General features: G+C 42.1%; 1 non-coding gene across 1 annotated transcript; it reads left to right on the top strand.

Annotated features, from left to right (window-relative positions):
• Positions 1 to 6027: 6027 nt before the first annotated feature.
• LOC130984354 (small nucleolar RNA R71) lies at positions 6028 to 6134 on the top strand. The gene has a single exon (XR_009088294.1). It is a non-coding gene; the product is annotated as a small nucleolar RNA R71 (small nucleolar RNA).
• The last annotated feature ends 694 nt before the right edge of the window (positions 6135 to 6828 follow it).

The following is a 6828-nucleotide window of genomic DNA, read 5'->3' as shown; positions in this document are numbered from 1 at the left end:
GTGATACTTATGTAATTCATTGGTAGGAACTTCAGATAAGCGCATGAAGATGCCTTCCCTTCCGTCTCTCTGCTTTCCTACTGTCTTCATCCAACCCTTCTTACTCCTTTCCATGGCAAGCTCGTATAGGGTCTCACTGTTGTCAGCAGCTACCTCCCATCCGCGCAGTGAAAGCTAATGCACACACTCTGTCACAGTGCTGCCAATCACCGGTTTGGTTCCCTCCCCTACCGGAATAGAATAACTCTTTTGCGTCTGTCACTAACGCCCAGTAGGTTACAGGTTTGAAGCACGTCACAGTCATTCAATCATTGAATCCTACTCAGAATACCACAGACAAGGTAGACCTTCCGGATTCTCTTGAATGCTGCCATCAGTTCTTGCCTATACCACGAAGACTCTGATCTCACGGAATGGTTGGCTCGTTTGTCAGGCGAGCACTCGGTTGTCAGGCGATCAACCATGCATCGTGCAATCAGGAATCCAAGAGATATTCACCAAGCCTCAAATGCTTGTAGAACAAGAGTGGTTGTCAGTCACTCTGTTCATGAGTGAGAATGGTGATGGGCGTCAATCATCACCTTCATCATGTTGAAGAACAAGTGATATCTTGGATAAAGAACAAGCGGAATTTGAATGAAAGAACAATAGTAATTGCATTAATACTCGAGGTACAGCAGAGCTCCACACCTTAATCTATGGTGTGTAGAAACTCCACCGTTGAAAATACATAAGCATAAGGTCTAGGCATGGCCGAATGGCCAGCCTCCCAATGATCTAAGAACTAAAATATCCAAAGATGATCTAGAGATCTAAAAGTGATCAAAAGATTTCTATACAATAGTAAAAGGTCCTACTTATAGAAAACTAGTAGCCTAGGGTGTACAGAAATGAGTAAATGACAGAAAAATCCACTTCCGGGCCCACTTGGTGTGTGCTTGGGCTGAGCATTGAAGCTTTTATGTGTAAAGACGTTTTCTGGAGTTAAACGCCAGTTCTCATGCCAGTTTGGGCGTTTAACTCCAAGTTTTATGCCAGTTCCGGCGTTTAACGCTGGGATTTCTGAGGCCGGTTTGCTACGCAGGTTTGGGCCATCAAATCTTGGGCAAAGTATGGACTATTATATATTGCTGGAAAGCCCAGGATATCTACTTTCCAACGCCGTTGAGAGCGCGCCAATTGGGCTTCTGTAGCTCCAGAAAATCCGCTTCGAGTGCAGGGAGGTCAGAATCCAACAGCATCTGCAGTCCTTTTGAGTCTCTGGATCAGATTTTTGCTCAGGTCCCTCAATTTCAGCCAGAAAATACCTGAAATCACAGAAAAACACACAAACTCATAGTAAAGTCCAGAAAAGTGAATTTTAATTAAAAACTAATAAAAATATACTAAAAACTAACTATATCATATCAAAAACATACTAAAAACAATGCCAAAAAGTATACAAATTATCCGCTCATCACAACACCAAACTTAAATTGTTGCTTGTCCTCAAGCAACTGAAAATCAAATAAGATAAAAAGAGGAGAATATGCAATGAATTCCAAAAACATCTGTGAAGATCAGTATTAATCAGATGAGCGGGGCTTTTAACTTTTTGCCTCCGAACAGTTTTGGCATCTCACTCTATCCTTTGAAATCCAGAATGGTTGGCTTCTTTAGGAACTTAGAATCCAGATAGTGTTAATGATTCTCTTAGTAAAGTATGATGATTCTTGAATATAGCTACTTATTGAGTCTTGGCTGTGGCCCAAAGCACTCTGTCTTCCAGTATTACCACCGGATACATACATGCCACAGACACATAATTGGGTGAACCTTTTCAGATTGTGACTCAGCTTTGCTAAAGTCCCCAATTAGAGGTGTCCAGGGTTCTTAAGCACACTCTTATTTGCCTTGGATCACAACTCTTATTTCTCTATTTTTTTTTTTCGTTTTCTTTTTCTCTTTTTTTTTTCGATTTTTTTTTTCGGTTTTTTTTTTTTTTGAATAGCAATACTTTTTCTTGCTTCAAGAATCATTTTAATGATTTTTCAGATCCTCAATAACATGTCTCCTTTTTCATCATTCTTTCAAGAGCCAACATTCATGAACCACAAATTCAAAAGACATATGCACTGTTTAAGCATACATTCAGAGAACAAAACTATTGCCACCACATCAAAATAATTAAACTATTATAAAATTCAAAATTCATGCAATTCTTTCTTTTATCAATTAGGCACGTTTTTATTGAAGAAAGGTGATGGATTCATAGGACATTCATAACTTTAAGGCATAGACACTAAGACACTAATGATCATAAGACACAAACATGGATAAACATAAGCATTAAAATTCGAAAAACAGAAGAACAATAACAAGGAAATCAAAGAACGGGTCCACCTTAGTGATGGCGGCTCTTTCTTGCTCTTGAAGATCCTATGGAGTGCTTGAGCTCCTCAATGTCTCTTCCTTGTCTTTGTTGCTCCTCCCTCATGATTCTTTGATCTTCTCTAATTTCATGAAGGATGATGGAGTGTTCTTAATGCTCCACCCTCAGTTGTCCCATGTTGGAACTTAGTTCTCCTAGGGAGGTGTTTAGTTGCTCCCAATAGTTTTGTGGAGGAAAATTCATCCCTTGAGGAATCTCAGGGATCTCATGATGAGTGAGATCTCTTGTGTACTCCATCCTTTTCTTGGTGATGGGCTTGTCCTCATCAATGGGGGTGTCTCCTTCTATGTCAACTCCAACTGAATAACAGAGGTGACAGATGAGGTGAGGAAAGGCTAACCTTGCCAAGGTGGAGGTCTTGTCCGCCACCTTATAGAGTTCTTGGGCTATAACCTCATGAACCTCTATTTCTTCTCCAATCATGATGCTATGAATCATGATGGCCCGGTCTATGGTAACTTCGGACCGGTTGCTAGTGGGAATGATTGAGCGTTGTATGAACTCTAACCATCCTCTAGCCACGGGCTTGAGGTCATGCCTTCTTAATTGAACCGGCTTTCCTCTTGAATCTTGCTTCCATTGTGCGCCCTCTTCACATATGGTTGTGAGGACTTGGTCCAACCTTTGATCAAAGTTGACCCTTCTAGTGTAAGGATGCTCATCTCCTTGCATCATAGGCAAGTTGAACGCCACCCTCACACTCTCCGGACTAAAATCCAAGTATTTCCCCCGAACCATAGTGAGATAATTCTTTGGATTCAGGTTCACACTTTGGTCATGGTTCTTTGTGATCCATGCATTGGCATAGAACTCTTGAACCATCAAGATTCCGACTTGTTGAATGGGGTTGGTAAGTACTTCCCAACCTCTTCTTTGGATCTCATGGCGGATCTCCGGATATTCACCCTTTTTGAGTGAAAAGGGGACCTCGGGGATCACCTTCTTCAAGGCCACAACTTCATAGAAGTGGACTTGATGCACCCTTGAGAGGAATCTATCCATCTCCCATGACTCAGAGGTGGAAGCTTTTGCCTTCCCTTTCCTCTTTTTAGAGGTTTCTCCGGCCTTGGATGCCATAAATGGTTATGGAAAAACGAAAAGCAACGCTTTTACCACACCAAACTTAAAATGTTTGCTCGTCCTCGAGCAAAAGAAGAAAGAAGAGAGTAGAAGAAGAAGAAATGAGGAAGAGGGAGATGGTGGTGTATTCGGCCAAAGAGGGGGGAGAAGTGGGGTTTAGGTTGTGTGAAAATGAAGAGTTGAAGAAGGGTATTTATAGGAGAGAGGGGGGTAAAGGTTCGGCCATTATGGGTGGGTTTGGGAGGGAAAGTGGTTTGAATTTGAAGGGTGAGGTTGGTGGGGTTTATGAGGGATGGATGTGAGTGGTGAAGAGAAAGATGGGATTGATAGGTGAGGGGTTTTGGGAAGAGGTGTTGAGGTGATTGGTGAAGGGGGAAGAGAGAGAGAGTGATGGTAGGGTCCTGTGGGGTCACAGATCCTGTAGTCAAGGAAAAGTCATCCCTGCACCAAATGTTGCTCAAAATCACGTTTTTGAGCCATTTCTGGCGTTAAACGCCGGGCTGGTGCCCATTCCTGGCGTTTAACGCCAGGTTCTTGCCCTTTACTGGCGTTTAACGCCAGTCTGGTGCCCCTTTCTGGCGTTAAACGCCCAGAATGGTGCCAGACTGGGCGTTAAACGCCCAACAGCTAACATTACTGGCGTTTGAACGCAGTTTCTTCTCCTCCAGGGTGTGCTGTTTTTCTTTCTGTTTTTTCATTTGTTTTGCTTTTTTCATTGTTTTTGTGACTTCTTATGATCATCAACCTACAAAAAAGATAAAATAACAAAAGAAAATAATTAATTATAAAACATTGGGTTGCCTCCCAACAAGCGCTTCTTTAATGTCATAGCTTGACAGAGGACTCTCATGGAGCCCAGAAATGTCAGAACCGTGTTGAAACCTCCCAACACCAAACTTAGAGTTTGAATGTGGGGTTCAACACCAAACTTAGAGTTTGGTTGTAGCCTCCAACACCAAACTTAGAGTTTGACTGTGGGGGCTTTGTTTGGCTCTGTTTGAGAGGAGCTCTTCATGCTTCCTCTCCATGATGATAGAGGGATATCCTGGGCCTTAAACACCAAGGATTTTTCATTCACTTGAATGATTAACTCTCCTCTGTCAACATCAATCACAGCCTTTGCTGTGGCTAGGAAGGGTCTGCCAAGGATGATGGATTCATCCATGCACTTCCAGTCTCTAGGACTATGAAATCAGTAGGAATGTACTGGTCTTCACTTTAACCAGAACATCCTCTACAAGTCCATGGGCTTGTTTTCTTGAGTTGTCTGCCATCTCTAATGAGATTCTTGCAGCTTGCACCTCTAAGATCCCTAATTTCTCCATTACAGAGAGGGGCATAAGGTTCACACTTGACCCTAAGTCACACAAGGCCTTCTTGAAAGTTGGTGCCTATGGTACAAGGTATAGAAAACTTCCCAGGATCCTGCCTCTTTGAGGCAGTTTCTGCCTAGACAATCATCCAGTTCTTTGGTGAGCAAGGGAGGTTCATCTCCCAAGTCTCATTTCCAAATAACTTGTCATTAGTTTCATGATTGCTCCAAGGTATTTAGCAACTTGCTCTTCAGTAACATATTCATCCTCTTCAAGGAAGAATACTCATCAGAGCTCATGAATGGCAGAAGTAAGTCCAATGGATCTCTATGGTCTCATTTTGAGCCTCAGATTCCCAAGGTTCCTCATTGAGGACTCAGAGGAGAGTGGTGCACGCCCATGGGTCTTTCTCAGTGGCGTCTTCTTCTCTCTTTCCTCTCCATTCGGCCATGTTAATGGCCTTGCACTCTCCTTTTGGATTTTCTTCTGTATTACTTGGGAGAGTACTAGGAGGGAGTTCAGTAACTTTCTTGCTCAGCTGACCCACTTGTCCTTCCAAATTTGATGGAGGACCTTGTTTCATTCATGAAACTTTGAGTGGTCTTTATTAGATCAGAGACATTGTTGCTAAGTCAGAAGTATTCTGCTTAGAACTCTCTGTCTGTTGCTGAGAAGATGATGGAAAAGGCTTGCATTGCTAAACCTGTTCTTCCACCATTATTGTTATTGAAACCTGTTGAGGTCTCTCTTGATTCTTCCATGAGAGATTTGGGTGATTTCTCCATGAAGAATTGTAAGTATTTCCATAGGGTTTCTCCTAGGTAATTCACCTCTTCCATGGAAGGGTTCTCAGGATCATAAGCTTCTTCCTCAAATGAAGCATCCTTAGTACTGTTGGTGCATTTTGCATTCCAGACAGACTTTGAGAAAATCAAATTGACTTGTTGAGTCAATATTTATTCTGAGCCAATATGGCATTCAGAGTGTCAATCTCAAGAATTCCTTTCTTCTGACTAGTCCCATTGTTCACAGGATTTCTTTCAGAAGTGTACATGAATTGGTTATTTGCAACATTTCAATCAATTCTTGAGCTTCTGCAGGCGTCTTCTTCAGATGAAGAGATCCTCCAGCAGAGCTATCCAAAGACATCTTGGATAGTTCAGAGAGACCATCATAGAAAATACCTATGATGCTCCATTCAGAAAGCATGTCTGAGGGACATCTTCTGATTAATTGTTGTATCTTTCCCAAGCTTCATAGAGGGATTCTCCATCCTTCTGTCTGAAGGTTTGGACTTCCACTCTAAGCTTACTCCATCTTTGGTGGAAAGAACTTTGCCAAGAAGGCATTGACTAGCTTTTCCCAAGAGTCCAGGCTTTCTTTAGGTTGAGATCCAACCATATTCTAGCTCTGTCTCTTACAGCAAAAGGGAATAGCATCAGTCTATAGACCTCAGGGTTAACCCCATTAGTCTTGACTGTGTCACAGATTTGCAAGAATTCAGCTAAAAACTGATGAGGATCTTCCATTGGAAGTCCATGGAACTGCAATTCTGTTGCATTAGAGAAACTAATTGAGGCTTAAGCTCAAAGTTGTTTGCTCCAATGGCAGGGATAGAGATGCTTCTCCCATAGAAGTCGGGAGTAGGTGCAGTAAAGTCACCCAGCACCTTCCTTGCATTGTTGGCATTGTTGTTGTTTTCGGCTGCCATGGGTTCTTCTTCTTTGAAGAATTCGGTCAGGTCCTCTAAGAGAGTTGTGCTTTGGCTTCTCTTAGCTTCTCTTCAAGGTCCTTTCGGGTTCAGGATCAGCTTCAACAGAATGCCTTTGTCTCTGCTCCTGCTCATATGAAAGAGAAGAGAAAAAGAAATGTGGAATCCTCTATGTCACAGTATAGAGATCCTTGAAATGTCAGAGGAAAAAGAGAAATAGAAAGAAGAAGGGAAGAAGAATTCAAACTTTAATTGGATAAGGTTCGAATTGTGCATTTAGATGGAGTGGTACT

Source organism: Arachis stenosperma, chromosome 5, assembly GCF_014773155.1.
Source record: "Arachis stenosperma cultivar V10309 chromosome 5, arast.V10309.gnm1.PFL2, whole genome shotgun sequence".
Taxonomy (NCBI): Eukaryota; Viridiplantae; Streptophyta; class Magnoliopsida; order Fabales; family Fabaceae; genus Arachis; species Arachis stenosperma.
This window is presented reverse-complemented; position numbering and strand designations above follow the sequence as displayed.